Genomic DNA, 11,808 nt, shown 5'->3' with positions numbered 1-11,808 from the left:
AAACAAATTCAATAAACAAGCGATCATATTCATTTATAATGTATTACACATTTTTTTTTAACTTCTATCAATCAGATATTGTAATAAAGTTGAAAAGAGCTACTACTGATTAAGAAATTAACATTGTAATGTAATTCAAATTCTATTGCAACATTTATTTTATTCCTTACAAATAACTATTACGTTATAAATTTATCCTATTTAGCAAATCAAACATGTCGAGTGAGGCACGAATAAGCTAACAATTTCTCCTCAACTAACTCTTTTGCTGTTTCATCCATTTTTTTTCTTGATAACTCATCTATCTTGAGCCCTGTCATTGCATATTGTAACAGCCCTGGAAATTCAAAAGAAAATACATATAATAATCTGAGTGCGGAAGTGAAATAAAAGGTAAGGTTAACATCCCTTACACAATAACTTAAAAGTACTAAAGAATATCACGGAATAAGTTCTCTAAAAAAAATATGAAAAATGAGAAAAATAAAGGAAACTATAAAGCATCTAGTATCTACTCTCCGTCTTCTTATGGATCGAGCTAGGGAACCAAGTCCTCCTGATCTGAAATGGTTAAATAAGGAATGAGCTACACTAGTTCAGTAAGAACATCACACTATATCACTATCACAGAAGCAAAGGTTGGTAGAAAACTAACAAACAACCAATGGAGCACAAATTTTAAAGTAATATATTTATTTAAAATAAAACCATTTACCTTTTTTCTTATCCTTGGAGAACCTGTGAAAACAACCTATAAAGACAATAACATTATACAGATCACAATTTCATACATAATCAGTAACATAAAATATATCATAAATCTGTATTCATTAACAATAACTGATTATCACCGTTTCTCATTTTTACCAGCCTACTAATATCTATGGGGATCCATAGGGGTGTCCTCGCTACACGTGAACTACTTTTTTAACAATCTTAATTCCACGGCCGTCTCCATACCCTGTCCGGTATGAGCACCAAGACATTAAACCTTAATACCACGTCCGGTATGAGGGTAAAGCGGGCCGTCCTCATACTCTGTCCGGTATGAGTGCCGATGACCAAGTCTCCATACTCCGTCGGTATAAGACAACATTCACGGTAGGGTTCCCTATGAACCCGGTCTATCCACCATCTCTCAGGATATCTAGTGAGGCTGTCACCTTATCTGTTTTCCCGTAGTCTCCATTACCAAGTTAAACATAATCACATAAATAATAAACATGCACCGGTAATACAATCATATCTTAAAATTCAAAATCACACAGTGGTCAAGTAAGACAGTAATACATACATTTAAAACTATAGAATAGATAAACCAGATACCATATTGCATTTAAACTGTAAAATAAATCAAGCAAGAATTGGCAGAGAATACTATCCGGTTCGGGCTCCATTAGCAACCTTAATTAATTATGCATATCTATTAATTTGTACAAAATACAGTATTATCATTTATTCGAACTTTAATTCTATAATAAGAAATAGGGTGAGGGGTCCTTACTTGATTTGACACCGAAAACTAGATTGTCACTGCGCCTACGGGCGGTCCTTAAGTTCCCTGAATTTTTTCTCGAGAACTGAAACTTGCTTACGGTACCTACACATGTTCCAAATAACCCAAAAATTAGACCCAGGGCCTACTTAGCCAATTTTGGAATTCCGGCACGGTGGCTCCACCGTGCTTCGGTGACGGTGCTACCACGAGCGACAGTGATCCGCCTCGGGTTGGCTATTTTTGGCCGTTTTCGGCCGAATTCAGCCAAATTTGCATCGGTTCCTCTTAGAAAACACACTTAGGCACCTCAGTGGACCGAAAAAATGTAGAAAACTTAAACTCACCGGCAGTGGGGCTCTCCGGTGCGGCGGGTCCTCCGGCTCACGTTGCGGTTGGGTGTTTTGCTCTGGTCAACCTATAGAGGAGGAAACGTAATCACAACGGTAAAAAATCACATCGAACGGGAATCGTGAAGGGCCTCATCGAAGGTGAAAATCGAAACACCCCGCGGCGGCGCCTCTGAGCTTCGGCGGTATTTTTCGGCCAATTGGCCGGTTCTTGCGCTCCGATTTTGCCATAGGTGGGTTTAGAATTAAATTCTGAGCAAATGATAGAATTTTTACCTCATTTGGCGGCCAAAAATTGCTCCGGTATGGCGGTGGTCGGCTCCCCAACGGCTGGGCTGTCTTCTCCGACGAGAGGCTCTGGCATCTAGGGTTTGGGTTTGGGTGCAGATGGGGTTATTTATACCCATCCGCTTTTGATCTAAGTCATCCATTGCTTTTAATCTAGATTGTCCGATCGCGATTAAATAATGAGTGAATCTGGACCGTTCATCGCGATTCAATCTGGGTTATCCGTGCGCGATTCAATCTGGACCGTTCGTGCGCAATGCAATCTGGGCCGTCCGTGCGCACGGGAACGGATCTCAGCCGTTTGATCTCATGCACACGGATTGCCCACGTGGCTCCCTCCCGCGTGGCCTCCCGCGTCAGCGTCTTTGCCACCTGATGTGTCCTAGTTGGTCGAGGCAGCTGACGTGGCACAACTTTTATAAATTATGTTTTGGCCCTTGGTTTCTGATTTTTCTTTCAAAAATACCCCCAGAAGCCAAATTTTTACCCATTTTTTCTAAAATTATTTTCAATTAAATCCCTAAATAATTTTTACCCCTTTTTTATTATTATTATTATTTTTTATTTAAATAAATTCAATTCAATTTAATTCAATTAATACATATTTTGTATTTTTATAAAATTAATGAAAATGAAATAAAATAAAAATAATAGAAATAGTTGGGTGTTATAACTCTCTCCCCCTTAAAAAAAATTTGGTCCCTCAAATTTACCTCTCACTCTCGATCGAACAATTAGGGGTACTGGGCTCTAAAGTCTGATTCTAGCTCCCATGTAGCCTCTCTTGGTGTGTGGTTCTGCCATACGATCTTTACAAATGATATTTTTCGGTTGCGGAGTAATCTACTCTTACGATCCGTAATGCCGACTGGTACTTCCTCGTAGGATAAGTCCTCTTGGAGTGGGAGAGGTTCGTGGGCCAAGACATGAAAAGTTTTCGGGTTGTACTTGCGTAACATGGACACATGAAACACATTGTGGACTTTGGAAAGCTCTGGAGGCAGTGCTAGTCTGTAGGCGGCGGTAGCAATCCTGTATAAGACTTCCAATGGTTCAATAAATCGGAGGTTTAGTTTTTCCCTCCTGCCGAACCTACTAATCCCCTTGAAAGGAGTGACCTTAAGGAACACCCAGTCGCCTTTCTCAAATGCTAACTCTCTCCTTCGGGTGTCCACATAACTCTTCTGCCTGCTCTGAGCCATCTGAATGTTCTTCTTGATTTTAACTATCTTGGATGTAGTCTCCTCTACCAGCTCCGGGCCGAACAATTTTTTATTGCCCACTTCTTCCCAACAAATCAGCGATCTGCATGGGCACCCATATAACGCCTCATACGGAGCCATGCCAACGCTCGCTTGGTAGCTATTGTCGTAGGCAAACTCTATCAGGGGTAGATGATCGTCCTAATGGCCCCCAGAGTCAAGGACACAAGTTCGGAGCATATCCTCAAGTGTACGGATTGTCCTTTCTAATTGTCCATCAGTCTGAGGGTGAAAGGCAGTACTGAGGGACATCTTTGTTCCCATGGCTTACTGAAAGCTACTCCAAAATCGAGAAGTGATCCTGGGGTCCCTGTCGGAAACCACTGTCACTAAGACTCCATGCAATCTGACTATTTTCTTGATATACATTCTTGCCAACTTGTCCAAGGGATCGGTTATCCTGATGGCTAAGAAGTGGAAAGACTTGGTAAGCCAGTCAACAACTACCCAGATGACATCATGTCCTGAGCGTGCCTTAGAAAACCCTGTCACGAAGTCCATAGTGATATGTTCCCACATCCACTCTAGGATCGGTAAAGGCTGAAGTAACCCGACTGAATGTTGATGCTCTGTCTTGACCTGCTGACATACCAAGCATTTATACACAAAGTCAGCTATGTCTCTTTTCATCCCATTCTACCAAAACTGGGGTCACATGCTTTGGTATATTTTAGTGCTTCCGGGATGCATGGCAAACTTTGAGCTATGGGCCTCTGTCATGATGTCTCTCTTTAACTCACTGTCACGTGGAACACACACCCTGTCCTGGAATCAGAGTAACCCATCGGCGGAGACTCAGAATTCTGAGCTAACTCCCTGTTCTACATCGTTTTTGAGGGCTACTAGGGCGGGATCAACTGATGAGTTTCCCTTATTCTCTGGATTAACTTAGGTTGGACGGTCAGATGGCCTAAACATGTGACTCTCCTCAAGTCCTAAAGTCGAACCTGTTGTGTGGCCCTAATTTTCCTGCATTCTGAAGCCATCAAATAGGCTAAGATACCTGTACTTTTTCTGCTGAGTGCCATCGGCTACCACGTTGCCCTTACCCGGATGGTACAAGATGTCACAATCATAGTCCTTAAGAAGTTCTATCCACCTTCTATGACGTATGTTGAGATCTTTTTGAGTGAATATGTGTTTCAAACTCTTGTGATCGGTATAAGTCTGAAAGGTCTCTCCATATAAATAATGGCACCAAGTCTTCAAGGTGTGTATGATTGCGGCAAGCTCTAAGTCATGGGTGGGATAATTTTTTTCATGACTCTTTAATTGTCTAGACCCATAGGCTATGACCTTCCCATGCTACATTAGAACACAACTCAGACCTAGATAGGAGGCATCACTGTAAACTGTATATCTCTCCAATCCACTCGATAAGGACAGCACAGGTGCAGTAGTCAGCCGCTTCTTTAGTTCTGAAAAACTTCTTTCACAGTCCTCATTCCACTCAAACTTGGCATTCTTCTTTGTGAGTCGGGTTAGGGGCAACGAACCGGCGATAATAGCCCGCCATTCCTAGAAAGCTACAAATTTCTTTAACTGATGTCAATTTCTCCCAGCCGAGCACTGCTTCAACCTTTTCAGGATTCACTGATACTCCATCCTTTGATATGATGTGTCCCAGGAAGACGGCCTGCTCAAGCTAAAATTAACACTTACTCAACTTTGCATACAGTTTCTTTCTTCTGAGAACCTACAAAACCTGAGCTAGATGGTGAGCATGTTCCTCTCTGCTTTTTGAGTAGACCAGGATGTCATCGATGAACACGATAACAAATTAATCTAAGCGACAGTGATCCGCCTTGTGTTGGCTGTTTTCGGCCGAATTCAGCCAAACTTGCATCGGTTCCTATGAGAAAAAACACTTAGGGCCCTCGGTGGACCAAAAAAATGTAGAAAACTGAAACTCACCAGTGGTGGGGCTCTCCGGTGTCGCGTCTCCTCCAGCTCACGTTGCAGTTGGGTGTTTTGCTCCAGTCAACTTGTAGTGGAGGAAACGGTGATCACAACGATGAAAAAATTACATCGAATGGGAATCAGGAAGGGCCTCATCTGAGGGAAAAATCGAAACACCCTGTAGCAGTGCCACTGAGTTTCGGCGGCATTTTTCGGCCAATTGGCCGATGCTTTTGCTTCGATTTAGCCATATGTGGGTTTAGAATTAAATTTTGATCAAAGGGTAAAATTTTTACCTCGTTTGGCGGCCGAAAATTGCTCCGGTACGGCAGCGGGTGGCGGCAGTCGACTCCTCGGCGGCTGGGCTGTCTTCTCCGGTGAGCAGCTCTGGCGGCTAGGGTTAGGGTTTGGGTGCGAATGGGGTTATTTATACCCATCCGCTTTTGATCTGAGCCGTCCATCGCTTTTAATTTGGACCATCCTATCGCGATTAAATGGGGAGGGAATCTGGACCGACATCACAATTCAATCTAGGCTGTCCGTGTGCAATTCAATATGGGTCGTTCGTGCGCGATTCAATCTGGGTCGTCCGTACGTGATGCAATCTGGGCCATCCGTGCGCATTTTTTATCTGGGTCGTCCGTGCGCGCGGGAACGGATCTCAGTCGTTCGATCGCGCGTACACGGATCGCCTACATGGCTCCCTCCCGCGTGGCCTCCCACGTCAGTGTCTTTGCCACCTGGCGCGTTCTGGTTGGTCGGGGCTGTTGACCAAGCAGCTGAAGTAGCACAACTTTTCTAAATTACGTTTTAACCCCTGATTTCTGATTTTTCTTTCAAAAATACTCCCAGAACCCAAATTTTCACCCCTTTTCCCCAAAATTATTTTTAATTAAATTCCTAAACAATTTTTATCCCTTTTTATTATTATTATTATTATTATTTTCATTAAAATAAATTAAATTATATTCAATTCAATTAATACATATCTTATATTTATATTAAATTAATAAAAATTAAATAAAATAAAAATAATAGAAATAGTTGGGTGTTACACATATAAATCATGAATTTTTTTTGCACCAATTCTATTTTTAAAAGGTCATTGAATAATAAACTTTAGCAATTTTTAATTAAAATTTAAAAAAATATATATGCATTACAAACACATGTAGATTTTAAAAGAAAAAAATGAACAAGGGAATAAGGATATTATAAGTTCATATATATATTTTTTTATAAAGCCTACCTTGCACGATGGACCATTCTCCATTAACACATGTAACAGGAAATGAGTAGATAAGGCCTGGTTGGATCCCATAAGATCCATCAGAATATACTCCCAGACACCCAACTTCCCTGAATGTAAAAACAAATAAAGCTCGTAATAACATTAGATAACACATGCAAGTTAATAGCTGTAAAATGACAACTTACTTTAGAAGTCCCAACAACCCAATCTCATATATGATCACACACAGCACTTGCAGCAGATAATGCACTTGAAAGCTTTCTAGCTTTTATAATGGTTGCACCTCACTATTGCACTGTGTTAATAAACTCACCCTTTAACCTAAGAATATAAAACCCACGTATAATTTCTTACTATCATAAAATAAATTAGAAAAACAAGCTTTGAGAAAGTTACCATAAATCATCATAAACAAGTTGTTTGACATATTTCTCTCCTGTGCTAGCGGTGACAGTTGCATGATTGACATCAGGGTATTGAGTTGAAGAATGATTACCCCATATGATTATATTTTTCACATTGCTCACTTCAACATTTAGCCTCTCACAAATTTGGCCTAAGGCTCTGTTGTGGTCAAGTCGAGTAAGGCATGTGATATTTTTACTTGGAATTGAAGGTGCAAAATCCTTCAAGATAAGGATATTGGTGTTTGCAGGGTTAGCAACTACTAGCACCTATTTATGCATGCACATCAGTTCATACTATTTTTTTTCAAATTTGTGTTTTATGATACCAAATCTTATTTGGTCAGAGAATGTTACCTTGCAACCTTTAGCAGCACGTTGCTCCAAGGCTAAAGCTTGAGCTTTATAGATTGATACATTTTTAGACATCACATCTTTCCTCTCCATACCTTCTTTTCGTCAGAATCCGCCAATCAAAATTGCAATTTCCACATCTTTATAAGCTTCAATAACATTCGTGGTAGTGACAACACCTATATATACACTATAGGGGAAATGCAGCATCAATTAGTTCCATTTTCACCCCTTCTAATGCCTCCTTAGCAAGCTCAATGTCAAGTAAATGTAAAATTATAGGTTGATCAACACCTAACATGGCTCCCCTTGCAATAATTGGAACAAAGGCATAACCTATTTGCCCTGGTGAACATGAAACCAATACTGATTAATTGAAAACAATCATCTTCATCTACATAAGTACATCAATCTTAATAATTCCTTTGTTTTATTCAATTATATAATCTAATTATATATATATGTACTTTGAAATAAAAATCCATCATGGAGAAGATGAGTGTGCCAAAGTTGTAATACCGAAGCCTGAAATTTGACCAGAAATTAATTTTAACATTTTAAATATATAAAAAATTTATTTTTAAATTAATTTATTTTAATTTTTGTTGAATTTATGGAAAAAAAAAATAGGTTATGTATGAAATTGAAAATAATTTTAGGAAAAATGGGTGAAAATTTAGATTCGGGTGTATTTTCAAAAAAAATCAGAAATTGATGGTTAAAATATAAATAAAAAAAATTTTGTCACGAAGGACCGCCCAGTAAGCAATCCCGACAAACCAAAACACGCCGCGTGGCAAAACATGCTGATGTCGGTGCCATGCGGGCGATCCGCATGCCCTACGATCGAACGGTCCAGGATCGATCCTGCGTGCGTGGACAGCCCGGATTTGTTTTCCTTTAAACGCGATCGAACTGTCAAGATCAAATCGCGATGAACAGTCAAGATTCGTTTTCTCCTTAAATGCGATTGGAAGGTCGAGATCAAATGCGATGAAAGGTCCAGATTCGTTTCCTCCTTAGGTGTGATAGAACGGTTGAGATAAAATACGATGAACAGTCCAGATTAACGCAAGATGAGTATAAATATTTTGCATCACACTGAACCTAAACCCTAGCCGCCAGCCTCCTACTGGAGAAGACAAACCAATCGTCGGAGAAGGGAACTGACCGCCGACTGCCGCCGCACCGGAGCCACCTCTGACTACCAAAAAAGGTAAAAATTCTCCTACCCACTTGAAATTCAATTATGAGTACCCCCTGTGGCCATATTGGAGCAAAAAGAATGGCGGGTGAACCGGAAACCGTAGGCAAAACTCACAACCTCCTCATATGAGCCTCTTCTCGTTTCCTGTTTCATGCGAGTTTTCTACCGTTGTGTTCACCGTTCTATTTTTTATAGGTTCACCGAAGAAAAAATCCCAACCACGAAGGTCGGTGGAGCCATCGCACCTGAAAAATTCCACTACCGATAAGTCTTTGTTTTCTAATTTTTTCGATCAACCGATTCCCCATAATGTATTTTTTTACAGGGAGATGTATCAAGTCAGTCAAAACCTATCAAAACCGGTCAAAAACGGCCAGGTCGAAGCAAACCGCCGCTGCGGGCAGTGGCGCCGTCGCAGGAGCACGACGGTGCTGCTGTGCCGGACCTCTGAAATTGGCTGGAAAGGATTTTTAACATCGATTTTAAATTTTATGGGATATTTTTAGGTACATGAAGTGTGTTTTAATCTCTGCAGAAAAATTCAAAAAATTAGGGGACCGCCAGTAAGTACAGTAGAAATTTTGGTATTTCGAACATCGATTTGGGTAAGGATTCCTCACCTTTTTCTCTGTTACGGTAAATTGAAGCTTAATAATTAATAGTTGTGTGTTTTTATAAAAAATTAGAGAATCTTAAAAATAATTATAAGTCACTAGTGCAGTCAAAACTGGTTAGTTCACAGTCGTTTTGATTTCCTATTTATTTTTCTGTATTGTCTATATTTATTTACTATTATACTGTGCATAACTCGATTGATGTTTTTTTTAGGTCTTTTCTTATTTGTTTTCCTTGCATTGTGTGCTGGTATTCTGGTCATTGGTAATTTGGTTGTGTTAAACTATATTGTTGTTTAAGTGAACTGTGAATATAAAATGAAATATGGTTATTGCATGGTTGATTGTTATGCTGATAGAAATCTATGTGTGAAAGACTTACTGGATACCCAAAAAAGGATGGATGGGCTCAGTACAAAGGGAACCCTACCATGAATGTTAACTCAGTTGGACAGAGCTAGGAAGTCCCTTACCAGTAAGGTTTGGGAGATATGGTTCACCCTTATATCGGACGGGGTATTGAGGTGGTGTTATCTTTGGTGGCCATACTGGACAGGTTATGGGGACAACCGGTTAACTGTTTAATTGGATATTGGGTTCACGAGTAAGAGAACATCTCTATGGACTCCTAAGGGTACCGGTAAGCGGGTAAAAATGTAAAATGATCATTTTTTATTATCTTCTATGTGATAAATAATAATGCATGAATATGAATTTTCATAAGTTATTGTTAGAAAAGACTTATTACACAAATATGGAATAAATGGTTTTCTTTATAGTAAATGAATTTACATTAAATTAAGGGCTCCATTGGTTGTTTTTCTTATTTTTACCAATCCTCATTTTTTCGTATATGTGATTAGTATGATATTCTTACTAGGCTAGTGTAGCCCACCCCTTTATGTTATATTTCAGATCAAGAGAATCAAAATTCAGATCCCGATCAACAAGGAAGTTGTAAATAGTTCATCATCCGGACTCCCTTCAAAAGTCATCGAAGGTCGTCCTAGGATTGTTTAGTTATTCGACTTTCATTTATTTCTTTGATTTTCGTTTATTCTTTTAAAATGAAGATTCCCGTAGCCCTATTGGGCATTATAAACTATTATGTAAGGAATGTAAACCTTAACTCTATTATTTCGCTTTCGCATTTAAGTTATGACTTTATTTTCATTTAAATTCTGGATTTTTATAGAAGTATTTAAGAGAAAAGGGTAAGATTACTCTTTTATGTCTTTGTTATTGCCAAAGAACATAATTTCAGAATGCTAAAAATGAAAACCATAAATATATTAATAAACATGGCTTACAAAATGCATTAAAAAGTTTTAAAGGAGTCGGGGTTCATAATTATATCATTGTCTCTTTTATCAATAGTAGAGATAGGAATGGACAAACACCTTCATTCTTTTATTCGTTATATCAGTAAAAATATAAACTCATAGTACTCTCATATCCAGAACAAATAGAAAGTTATCTATGTATCATAATAAAACTTTCTACTTACCATTTACCTCATTAATCTATTTTTTTTTTAATTCTAAAAAATCTTATAAAATATTCAAATTATTAATTAAGTTAAAAAACATTAAGTATCAATTAGAATAGAATATAATTAAAATAATGTTCAAATACAATATACTCAATAATAACTATAAAATAATATTATAAAAATATAACACTAAACATTTATTAACTAAAATTTAACTAATTTAAATAAAAATAAAGGCAAACCTGAAAATTTATTAATTATATATAAAATAGAGGTGGTGAGAGAAGGGACACGGTGAAATGTGTTTATTATTTAATCAATACACATTTCATATTTATTTTAAATTTATAACTTTTTATCCATAATCACTCTATAACAAATTACTATGAGTTTTACCTGGCCTATCCCATTTGGAGCAAGTTAGCAGGTACAAGACCTTATTCCTATCTAAAATAAAAAGTGTAACTCCATGTTTGGTTAACAAGTTATATGCTCCTAATTTTTATATGAAATATATGATCTCCTAATTTATCCCCATATAAACTACCCTCAAAACAGAAAAAGCCTCCCAGGAATTAAGTGGTGAGATGTAAAAATTAATATGCATATATATATACATATATAGCTGGAAGGACAATAATTGTTAATAAATTAATTCAAACTAAAACAGATAAACAGTTTTATTTTTTATATAGATATCATATATTTGATCATAAGGATGTATACACAATTTTTTCGTAAGTAAATATATATTATAAAGAAAATTCAAAAGATGTGGAGTTGGAAATGGTAAATGGATGAAGAAAGAGAAAACAAGAAGAATAGAATTTGGTTTGCCTGCTGCACCAGTAACGAAAACTCTTATAGCTTCCTTTTTCGGATTCAATAAGCTGCACAGATACCTAATCATCTTCCATGACAAAAAAACACAAAACAAAACCACAAGTATTTTTTGAAGCACTACAACTGTAACACCCTTTTTTTTTCATTTCTAATGGCGTAGTTTAAAATAAATCCATGATTAAATACGAAAATTTCGTTTCAAATTAGTCATGCATATAGGAACACTATCACAATCTATTATTCAAAGTCAAGATATACCTGCAATCATACATGTAATATCGCGTGAAACACAACTATATACACTATCAACAGACACACTATCTACACTACTACCAACTTTTACATATT

The 11,808-nt window shown here is 37.8% G+C and overlaps 1 pseudogene; it reads right to left on the bottom strand.

The window, feature by feature from the left end:
• Window positions 1–209: 209 nt before the first annotated feature.
• On the bottom strand, window positions 210–11,575 carry LOC110825289 (malate dehydrogenase, cytoplasmic-like; annotated as a pseudogene).
• Between the last annotated feature and the right edge of the window lie 233 nt (window positions 11,576–11,808).

Source organism: Carica papaya, chromosome 5 (genome assembly GCF_054855325.1).
Source record: "Carica papaya isolate Zhongbai chromosome 5, ASM5485532v1, whole genome shotgun sequence".
Lineage (NCBI taxonomy): Eukaryota > Viridiplantae > Streptophyta > Magnoliopsida > Brassicales > Caricaceae > Carica > Carica papaya.
This window is presented reverse-complemented; position numbering and strand designations above follow the sequence as displayed.